This window comes from Eubalaena glacialis, chromosome 15 (assembly GCF_028564815.1).
Source record: "Eubalaena glacialis isolate mEubGla1 chromosome 15, mEubGla1.1.hap2.+ XY, whole genome shotgun sequence".
NCBI lineage: Eukaryota > Metazoa > Chordata > Mammalia > Artiodactyla > Balaenidae > Eubalaena > Eubalaena glacialis.
The window spans coordinates 2,987,208-2,999,091 of NC_083730.1; the positions used below are offsets into that span (position 1 = coordinate 2,987,208).

Genomic DNA, 11,884 nt, shown 5'->3' on the forward strand with positions numbered 1-11,884 from the left:
CACACACATACACTCGGCGGAGCGCGCACGCGCGGGGACCGGGCGCGGGGGCGCGGCGCGCACCCGGCCGAGCGGCGGAGGCGGGCGGAGCGGCTCGGGCGGCCGCCGAGCCCCGGCCGAGCGCCCGCGGGCCTCACGGGGGGAAGGCGCCCAAGCGAGCGAACAGGAGAGCTCGAACCGCGCCAACTTCGGCGGGTTCCATGGCCCGGCGGGCCGTGTTACGGGCGTTGGGCGCGGGCGCGCGGTGGGGGCGGGGAGCGGCGCCGTGCGCATGCGCGGTCGGCCGTTCGGGCCTGGGCGGACGGAGGGCGAGCGGCCGCGGTCACCTAGCGGCGGGGCCTCCCGAGGTGTTGGGCAGCCGAAGTCAACGCAGCCGGTAAGGTCGTCGGGAGAGTAAGTAGGAAAAGTGTCCTTGTAACGCGCAGAGGTGGTGAGAAGGAGCTTTCCAGGTGGAGGCAGGTAAAAGAAACAACCCAGCCAGGGGTCCTTCCTGTGCCGCGTGCGTAGTCTGCGTCCTGTGTGTGTATGTGCTCGTGTAATTCCAGGAAAACTGAGCGCTGCGTCTCCCCGGGTTGCTTCTGGAAGGCCTTTGAGAGCACCCCTGTGAAAACCACAGGGCCAAAAAGACTGGGAGCCTAAATTTACCCAAAACATCGACCTTGGACTGAGGAGGACCCACCCAGAAGTCACTTATGTTCCTATCCTCTGATGTAATGCATTAAAATGTACAATTTCACATGTGTCCATCTGTTATTTTTGTTGTTGCCCATACTGACTTAACCCAAAACCCGAACAGGAACATGACAGCAGAGTGTTAGGTGAGGTCAAGCAAAGCCAATAGCAAGTAGTCTAACATCGTCTTAGTATCCTCAGAAAAATTAATGCAAAGCCATAAATAATGACCACCAACTACACGCAGGGTATTATGAGGGAATACAAAGGTTAACAAGACAATCTGTCCCCCCGAAAAATTTGGAACCATGGAGCAAGAAACACAAAACTAGTCAAAAATCCACAGAGAACCTTGAGAAGGACAAGATTAATTATAGTTAGAAAAATAAATACAAAAGACCCCTTTCTTAACTGAAACTTAGTAAGTGGTTGGGTGCTAACAGATGGGAAAGGGTTTTCTACATGGAGGCAACAGGGTAAAGAAGGAAAAACTAAAATGAAGAGTCTTATCTGTTATGGGCTTTATATACATCCAATTCCTGAAAAAACTAAACACGCTCAGGTTATTCAACCTCCCGACATCAGGCAGCCAGTGAATGGCAAATGGGATTTAGCAGTTAACATTTCCTGTTCTTTAACTTCTTAGTATGTTTTAGTGCCTTACATAAAATACTTCTAATCTGTACAACATTCCTTCAAGGTACTCTTTTACAAATGAGATTCAGAGAGGTTAAGTAATTTGCTTAAGGCTACATAGCCTGTAAGCAAATCCAAGACCCAAACCAAATCTGCTTACCTGTTAATCCCATGCTCCTAGTTGCATCAAAGCAGAAGTCTACATTAAGTTTAGACAAAATATGACAGTACTACCATATGCATGTTAGGGCTGGAGTACCTTGTAAGGCTGAGAAAATAGATTGGAGGCAGATAATAAGAATCCTTGGTCATCTATAAATCAATTTGGATGATGGTGATGTGTTTGTGAATGTATACCCTATTTTGTTCTGAAAAGGATTTGAAGCAATTTATATCAGGGTAAAATAAATACATGAGGAAATCAGGACAATGGAAAAAATAGAAAAAGTGAGTAAGCACCCAAACTAATAAAATCCTTATAAAAGGCAAATAGAAAATCAAACTCCAGGTTTCTTAGCCCAAGCAGAAAAGTAGACATGATTAGTTACAAGATTCTCACTTTATCCATGAAAGAGAGCTGCACCTCTATCACTGTACCCCCTATGTAGTTTCATAGGATTCTTTTTTCACCATACATGCATACCTACACATAATCTACAGAGACATTTTTACTTCTTCCCTTCTGATTTGGATGACTTTTATTTCTTTTTCTTGCCTGATTGTTCTGGCTAGGACTTTTCAGTGCAATGCTGAATAGAAGTGGTGAGAGTGGGCACCCTTGTCTTGTACCTAGTCATAGTGGGAAAGCTTTGAACATTTCACCATGAGTAAGATGTTAGCTGTGGTTTTGTCATATATGGCCTTTATTATGTTGAGGTACATCCTTTCTCTACACAATTTGTTGAGAGTTTCTATCACGAAAGGATGTTGAATTTTGTGAAGTGCATTTTGTGCATCTATTGACATGAACATATGATTTCTATCTTTCTATTAATGTGGTATATCACGTTTATTGTTTTTCATTGCTTCCCAGGAATAATTCTGCTTGATCATGGTGTATGAGCCTCTTAATGTGCTGTTGAAATCAGTTTGCTGATATTTTGTTGAAAATGTTTAAATCCATGTTCATGAGAGGTATTGGCCTATAGTTTTCTTTTTTTGCTGTATCTTTATTTGGCTTCGGTATCAGGATAATTCTGGCCTTGTAAAATGAGTTTGGGAGTGTTCCTCTCTTCAGTTTTTGAAAGGGTTTGAGAAGGATTGGTGTTAATTCTTTAAATGTTTGGTAGAATTTACTGGTGAAACCATCTAGTCTTGGGCTTTTCTTTGGTGGGAGGTTTTTGATTACTGTTTCAATCTCCTTACTCATTACTGGTTTATCCAGATTTTCTGTTTCTTCATGATTCAGCCTTGGTAGGTTGTATATAGGTTGGTTTTCTCTACTCACCCTCCTGGGTGTGTCAGAGGGTTCCATGGAGGACTGCTCTTTTCCTCCTTTTCATTTTGAAGTTGATGACTATATCAGACATTTAAAAAGGGGGCATAAAACATATCCTCCCCAGAATCACCACACAGGGCACAGCTAGAAAACAGGACCAACACCGCGGAAGCTCCATGTGTGATCCTGACTGAGAATGTCCTCCCCCTAGAGATACCTGCTCTCCTGATACTATAATAATCATCCCCTTGCCTTTATGGTTGTTCAGTCTATTTAGATGTCTTTAAATAAATGAAGTATTGGTCCGTTGGCCCAGCTTTGGAACTTTTTCTTAAAGTTCTTCCAAATTCTGTTTCTTGCTTCTTTGCTCAGTATTGCGTTTGTGAGATTCAATGATGCTGATGCATATTAGCTGCAGTTCATTTATTTTCACTGTTGTATTTCATTGTAAGACTACGCCATGGAGTATTCATTCAATCCATGGTGGACTTTTGGGTTATGTCAAGTTCTGTTTTGTTTTGTTTTTAATTTTTACTGGAGTAGAGTTGATTTACAATGTTGTGTTAGTTTCAGGTGTACAGCAAAGTGGATCAGTTATACATATGGCCACTCTTTTTTAGATTCTTTTCCCATATAGGCCATTACAGAGTATTGAGTAGAGTTCCCTGTGCTATACAGCAGGTTCTTATTAGTTATCTGTTTTATATATAGTAGTGTGTATATGTCAGTCCCAATCTCCCAATGTATCCCTCCACCCCATCCCCTGGTAACCATAAGTTTGTTATTTACATCTGTGACTCTACTTCTGCTTTGTAAATAAGTTCATTTGTGCCCTTTTTTTAGATTCCACATGTAACTGATATGATATTTGTCTTTCTGTGTCTGACTTACTCCACTCAGTATGGCAATCTCTAGGTCCATCCATGTTGCTGCAAATGGCATTATTTTGCTCTTTTTTATGGCTGAGTAATATTCCATTGTATATATGTGCCACATCTTCTTTATCCATTCCTCGGTCGATGGACATTTAGGTTGCTTCCATGTCCTGGCTATTGTAAATAGTGCTGCAGTGAACATTGGGGTGCATGTGTCTTTTTGAATTATGGTTTTCTCCAGGTATATGCCCAGGAGTGGCATTGCTGGGTCATATGGTTTTGTTTTTAAATGAACATGCTGCTATGAGTAGTCTTGTACTTGCCTTCTGGTGTTGATTTTTTAAATACAGTATGAAAAATATTTGTGCCTATTATTTTATTTTTTGCTTTCAGTTTGTTCCGTCATCTAAGTTTACTTTTCTCTACTTTCTTGCCTTCTTTTGGATTGACATTTTTTTCTCGTTCTACTCTTTCCCCTTTCTAATTTGAAAGTTATATGCTGTATTCTGTAAGGGAACCCTAGAAACTTCAAGATGATACTTATAGAAGTTGACTGTTAATAAATATCTTTACCCTTCTCCTAATTTATATACCATGTAGTTCTGTGTTTTAATTCTACTTTTAAGCTTCAGAAGATATTATTATATTATTTTATTTAGTCTAATTTGTCTAAATATACCTACATGTTCCAATTTTTTTGTCCTCCACATTCCTTGTATCTCTGACCTTCATCTGCTACCTCTTTCCCTCTGTCTCATACACGTACTGTACAACTTCACTTAGTAAGCATGACTAGTGCCAAACACTCTCATTTTTTGTTCACCTGAAAATTACTTTATTTTGCCCTCATTCTTAAAAGTACTTTTTATGGTTAAATAATTCTAGGTTGACAATCATTTTCTTTCAATCCACTGAAAGTGTTCCATTTTTTAGCTTGGCTTCTGTCATGGGTGATGAAGAGTCTTATGAGTCTTTGTTCTTTGGAGGTTATCATCTTCACTGGAAGTTTTTAAGGCCTCTCTCAGCCATTCGTGTCTTGCAGATTCATCATGGTATGCCTAAGTATGGATTCTTTTTATTTACACTTTCAAGAATTCATTGAAAAGTATAAGTGAAATTTCTCTTTCTCTTGGAATCCCAACCAGATTTATGATAGGCCTTCTCATTTTATTTGCCATGTTTCTTAACTTTTCTTTCATATTTTCTGCCTCTTTATCTCTCTGTAGTGCATTATGGATACTTTTTTAAGATTTATTTTGCAGTTTACTGATTTTATCTTCTGCCATGTCTTCAGTTAAACCTATTCATTGAGTTTGATAATTCAGTTATTTTCTGTTGTATCTCTTGTAATTTGGTTCTTTTTCAAATCCATTTGGTAAATTTTTCCAACTTTTTAATGAGAAAATTATCAAACAAACCTTTCAAAAAGTTGAAAGAATAGTCAAATGAACACCTGTATACTGATACCTAGATTCAAGCGTCTTACTATTTTTGCCATATTTGCTTTATTTATTTTTTTCTTTCTTTTTTTCAAACTATTTTAAATAAGTTGTAGACATCCCATTTTACCCCTAAATAGTTCAGCATGAATCTCCTAAGAATACTGGAATTTTCTTACATATCCACAATACCATTATTATACCTACAAAAATTACCAATAATCTCCTAATATGGTTAATACCTAGTCCATATTCACATGCTCCCAATTGTCACTGAAATTTGTTTTCCCAATCAGGATCCAATAAGGATTAATGTCTTTAAGTTTTTATTGTGCCTCATTTTATTTTTTACAGCTTTATTTAGATGTAATTTACATAGAATAAACTGTACATACTAAAGAGTGAAGTTTAATAAGTTTGACACATACAGATGTGAAACCATCAGCACAGTCAAGGTGTGAATATATCCCATCACCCCTGAAACTTCCTTATTCCCCTTTGTATTCCTTCCTTCCCCCTACTTCCTACTCCTCATTTCCCTGGCACCCACTGATCTTCTTTTTGTCACTATAGATTAATTGCATTTTCTAAAATTTTGTATAAATGGAATTCATATAATATGTATTCTTTTTGTCTAACTTCTTTCACTCTGAATAATTGTTTTGAAATTTATCCATGTTGTTGCATGAATCAATAATTGATTACTTTTTATTGCTGAATATTATTTCTTTTCTTTTTGTTCTGAGATATGATTGACATATAACATTGTATTAGTTTCAGGTGTACGACATAATGATTTGATAATTGTAAATATTGTGAAATGATCACAGTAAGTCTAGTTAACATCCATCACCACACACAGTTACAGTTTTTTCCTCATGCTGAGAACTTTTAAGATCTATTCTCTTAGCAACTTTCAGATATACAATACAGTATTACTAACTATAGTTACCATGAGTAACTATGGTTACGTGACATTCCTAGGACTTATTTATTTTATAAAAATACGGAATGCTTCACAAAATTGCAGTCGTCACCGTGTAGGGACCATGCTCATCTTCTCTGTATTGTCCCATTTTTTGCGCTGTTGAAATAAGCACGGAATAGTGTTTCGGTGTGTGGAGGGACCACGGCGTCTCTAACCACCCACCTTAGATGGAGGTTTAGATTGTTTGCAGGTTTTGACTGTTATAAACAGGATCCGGACTAGGGTGAGAGAAGCAGGGCACCTTGTGTGCAAACTTAAGGAGGTGCTGACTGTCAGGTTTCTGCAAGTGTCCCACTTGCCTTGCCCTCATACCAGCCCTGATTGCAGATAAAACTGCTATGAACATTTGTGTCAAGTCTCGGCATGGACATACACTTTCATTTCTCTTGGGTAGATACCTAGGAGTGGCATGGCAGGGTGATATGGTAGTCGTATCTTTTTCTAGAAGCTACTAAACTGTTTTCCAAAGTGGTTGTACTGTCTCACATTTCTACCCACAATGCATGACCTTCCAGTTGGTTCACTTCCTCACCACCACTTGGAATGGTCAGCCTTTTGAATTTTAGTCTTTCTAGTGGGTGTGTAATGGTATCTCATTGTGGTTTTAATTTGCCTTTCTTTTAATAACTAATGATGTTGAGCATTTTCATCTGCTTCTTTGCTGTCCGTGTATTGTCCTTGATGTATTGTCTGTTCAAATCTTTTGCCCATTTTTAATTCGATTGTCATCTTATTATTAAATTGTAGAGTTTTTAAAATATTCCAAGTATAATTTATTTGTCAGATATATGTTTTGCAACATATCCTGGTATGTGGCTTGCCTTTTTATTTCCATAACAGTGTTTTTTGAATAGCGTAAGTTTTTATTTTTTTGAAGTCCAAACTACCAGTTGTTCCATGACTTTTATCATTTTTAATAAACTTTGCCAAAGTCACTAAGATTTTCTTTGTTTTCTTCTGGAAGTTTTAGCTCTTATTTTTAGGTCTTTCTCCATCTTGAGTTAATTTTTGTATACGGAATGAGGTAAGGGTTGAGTTTTATTTTTTTCAATATACTATCCAGTTGTTCCAGCACCTTTTATTTAAAAGATTATCATTTCTCCATTGAAATGCCATGCCAACACTGTTTAAAATTAAATGATCATATATGTATTGGTCTATTTTAAACTCTGTTCTATTACTTTTTTGCTTATTTTTTCTCCAGCGCTACACTGTCTTTAATACTGTAGCTTTATAATAAGTCTTGAAACCAAGTAGTGTTAAGTTCTCTAAATTTGTTCTTTTGCAAAGCTGTTTTGCCTATTCTAAGTCATTTTGACATTTCCTGAATTTTAAAATCAGCTTGTCAATTTCTTTTTTTAAAAAAAATCTGAGTTTTTGAGTAGAATTACTTTGAATCCTTAGATTGATTTGGAGTAAATTCACACCTTAACAATATTAAGTCCTCCAATCTATGACCACAGTATCTTTATTTGTTCAAGTCTTCTTTAATTTCTCTTTGCTACAATTTGTAGTTTTCAGTGATCAAGTCTTGCCCATCTTTTGTCAAATGTATTCCTCCCATTTTGTATTTTTGAGGTTTTATTAAATATATTGTTTATCTAGCTTCAACTTGATTGTTCAGTTGATTTTTCAATATTGTCTCTTTATCCAGAAACCTTGTTAAACTTATTTATAAGTCAGTCTAGCTTTTTCTGTAGATTCCCAAGGGTTTTTAAAATAAATGATTATGATTTCTACAAATTAAGTATTTTACTTATTTTCCAACATGGAGCCTTTTTTTCTTTTTCTTGCTTTGTTGCACTGGGTAGAACCTCTAATAATAGTTCTAGTACTAATGGATAGACACGACAACAGCAATTTTTTTTTCCTCTTTCATATTAGAAAGAATTCAGTCTTTCCCCATTAATTATATTTTTGCTATAGGTTTTTTATAGTTGAGGACATTCCCTTCTTTCCCTAGATGGTGAGAGTTTCTATCATGAATGAATGTTTGATTTGCTAAAATTTTGTTAAGAACTTTCACATCTGTGTTCATGAGGGTTATTAGTCTGTAGTTTTCTTTGTAATGTGTTTTTCTGGTCTTACTATCAGAGTAATACTGGTCTCATAGATTGAATTGTGAGGTATTCCTTCCTCTTGAGTTTTATGGAAGAGTTTAGCATTAGCACAGTTTTCAAGTCATAGAAATAATGTTTAGGTTTTTTGATTTGTTGTTGTTTGTTTCTCATCTGTCAAGAATTAAATACCAGCATCCAGTTTTCAAGTTAAAATGAAGATGGAAGCAAAACCATTGGGTATTAATTTGCCACCAGGCACATTTACACGTTTAATCTCTTTCAGTTGTCCCAGGAATAGAAGTGTAGACTCCCATTTTACAAAAGTCTGTCGAAAGAGGTTAAATAACTTGCCTAAGGTCACACAGTAGGTCTTGGAGTTCAGATTGGAAAGCAGGGCTCTAGGTATCCAGAGCCCTGTGCCCCTTCCCACACCAGCTGAGCAAGTTAAAGTACATACCTCGCCGCTCGAGAAGCTGAGATCTGGGAGTGGGAATCTGAGTTCACTCCAGAGTTGCTTGAATTCACAGATTCCAAACTGAACTAGACTCTGAAATCTGCCTGAAGCTGAAACTGCCTGGAGTACTTTCAGAAGTAAACCGACTCAGTTTGGCACCTAAGAAAATCGAAATATTCTGATAATAGAAATAATAATAACTTATGATAAGTAGATAAATAAAATGGTTACTAGGTGTATAGTTCGGCACCTAAGAAAATTGAAATAATATGATAATAGAAATAATAACTTATGATAAGTAAATAAAATGGTTACTAGGTGTATAGTTTGGCACCTAAGAAAATTGAAATATCATGATAATAGAAATAATAATTTATAAGTAGATAAATAAAATGGTTACTAGGTATGAACTAGAACTGTAGTAACACCGATCAGCCTGTCTCACGACTTTCTCAAGAAGCACTCAGTAGCCCAAGAAAACAGGCACAGGCCCATACGGACGGGATGGTGTGAGCACAGGCAAGGAAGCGACTGGCGGTGGGTTAGGGGTAAACTAGGGAGCTACCGAGAGCATGATTTCTAAAAGCACAGTCAGCTGACGTGAAGTAAGGAATGACGTTATTCAAACACCACTCAAGCAAGGAAGCAGACGATGCGTGCAGGGGGAGAGTGTCCTGGACAATAAGGAAAGCGGCTGTGGTTCCTGATCAGCAGCAATGATGGGCTGGCACAGCGGGAAAATCAAGTTTGCCGTCAGTGAGGAGACTAAGACACCGGAAGAAAGAACAATGGCTTAAAAACTTCCAACACATTTTCTCCCATAGATTCCTCAGAGTTGCTGACAGAAAACAGAGGTGTCAGGCTGTGTGAGCCCAGGAAAATCGCCTTACCTTTCCAGGTCTCAGACCGTAAAATGAGAAAGCTGAACTAGTGTCTCTCTGAGGTACCGAGCAGTTTTAACTCTGTGACTGCTCTGTACTTCAACCAAAAACCATCAAACACTATTTTTTTTTTCCCCCCCAGGGAGAGTCTGTTGGATAACAGTTAAAAGTCGGTGGCCCTTGAGCAGGACACTTCCAGGGGTCAGGGGTCGGGGTGTCCTGCTTGCCCACTGATCACAGGTGTGAGCGTTACTCTGGGCTGTAAGAAAAATGAAAATGTACTCGTGATTCACTAGCAAACTCAGACCCCAGCTTCACGATGCGGCTCAGTGGCCGCCCCTCCCTGGGAGGCGGGGCCCACAGAACCAGCCACGTTTAAAGGGAGGGCACATCCCACCCCATTTGCCCTGAGCCCTAAACACAGCCAGCCCCAGTGCCTGTGAATATATGTATCTTTATGCATCTATTTTCTCTTTCTGTATTGTGATGAGATATGTATCTTGTTCCTTTTCACTGCTGTAAACAGTTCTGTTATATAACTATATTAAATTTTCTTATCTATCCTGTTGGTGAAATTTAGGCTATTTCTTTTTGTTTTATGATTACAAATAAAATTGCTCTGAACTTTCTTGTACATGTGGACGTAAGTATGGTGGGCTGTAGGAGTGGAGTTACTGAGATTAAAACGATTCCCGGTGTGACTGCGATAACCTGCATTCCTACCAGCGGCGTCTGAAAACACCCACATAACCATCCGGTATGACCAGACTGCTTAATTTTTGTCAACCTGTGGGGTCTTATTTGAGTTTTCCTAATTTCTAGTGAGGTTGAACTTTTCTTCCTTTGTTTTTCCTCTTCACTGATTTGCCTGTTTTTATTTTTGCTTATTTTAAGCATTAGGTTTATGTTTTTTACTATAAGATCTATGGTAATTCTTTATATATTCTGAATACTAATATTTTATCAGATAAATGTGGTATAAACGTCTTTCCATTCTGTGGCCCATTTTGGTTTGTCATGTGAGAAATGCACGTTTTAATTCTAACATAATTTCGTGGACCAGCCTTTTTCCCTATCGCAAGAAGAATCCAAGTTGTTCATTGTGAGCCTTTCTAATTCCCCCGAGACCCCTCCCCAGCCCCGAGCCTGTGTCCCCCGCGCTGCGGTGACCTGACCTGGGCGTCCCCGTTCTGGGCCCGCTGGCTGCCCTCCCTCTGTCGCATCCAGCGCGCCGTCCCCACCCCGCCCCCAGCCACACAGTCACACCATCACTTTGATGCTGTCCGGTCTCTTAGCGCAGGGTCGGTCTCCCCCGCTAGGTTTTGGATTGTCGAATCCGCTTTCCCAGGCGGGGAGATCTGTAGGGGAGGCAAGGCCCGTGAGGCTGGGGACCAGCCCGGGGTGGTCCGGGTGTGAACGCCCCACCCTGGGCTGGGGAGCCGGGGGCGAGGCCGGGTCTCAGCGGGTGAGCTGCAGGGACACAGGCAGAGGCCGGGTGGGAGCAACAGGGAAGGGGACCCGGGCCCGGGACAGATGCAGGTGGAGCAGGCTCGCGCGCTCACCCAGCGCCCTGGCCGGTCACCATCAGTTCCCACCGGCGCCGGGACCCAGAGGCTGCGAAGTGCCGCCCAGGGCACCTGAGCTCCCCGCGCCCCCCGCCAAGGTGGAGGCCGCCCTCGTGGAAACGGCGGGGCTGGGTTCCATCCCCAGGTGACTAGATCCAGGGATGGCAGTGTACACACGGAAGGGAAAGAAGGAAAAGACAGGAGCAGAATGGAGAAAAGAAATCAGAGAGACAGAGTCGGGGAGGAGGAGCGCCACCTGGTGGCAGATCCCGCCGCCTGCACTCTCCCCGCCGCAGCGCAGACGCGGGCAGTTCATGATACGGGCCTGACCTCCAGCGCTGAAGCGGTGATTGGCACGTACTGGACGCTTGTAATAACGATATTCATTGAGCAACAACTCTGAGGAGTTTTGTTTGTTTGTTTTTAATATGGAACGCTTCAGGAATTTGCGTGTCATCCTTACTCAGGGGCCATGCTAATCTTCTCTGTATCGCTCCAGTTTTAGTACATGTGCTGCGGAGGCGAGCACCTGAGGGTTTTTTAAATTAATAGTTGATTTTTGAACAGTTTTACATTTTCAGAAAAATTGAGCATCTGGTACAGGGAGTTCCCACGTACCCTCCCCCCAATATACACACTTTCTCCTATTAATAAGACCTTGCATTAGTATGTTACACTGGATGCAATTAATGAACCAATATTGATACATTAGTATTAACCAAATTTCATAATTTAAGGTTCATTTCTGTACAGTTCTATGGGTTTTAACAAATGTCTGTTATGTATCCACCATTACAGTATCACAGAGATTAGTTTCACTGCCCTCAAATTTCTCTGTGTTCTACCTAATCACCCCTCTCCCCACCCACCTCGAAC

The 11,884-nt window shown here is 40.3% G+C and overlaps 1 non-coding gene and 1 pseudogene across 1 annotated transcript; both read right to left on the reverse strand.

The window, feature by feature from the left end:
- Nucleotides 1-6,060: 6,060 nt before the first annotated feature.
- On the reverse strand, nt 6,061-6,160 carry LOC133076062 (U6 spliceosomal RNA; annotated as a pseudogene).
- Nucleotides 6,161-11,430: 5,270 nt separating this feature from the next.
- On the reverse strand, nt 11,431-11,537 carry LOC133076045 (U6 spliceosomal RNA). The gene has a single exon (XR_009697464.1). It is a non-coding gene; the product is annotated as a U6 spliceosomal RNA (small nuclear RNA).
- Nucleotides 11,538-11,884: the final 347 nt, after the last annotated feature.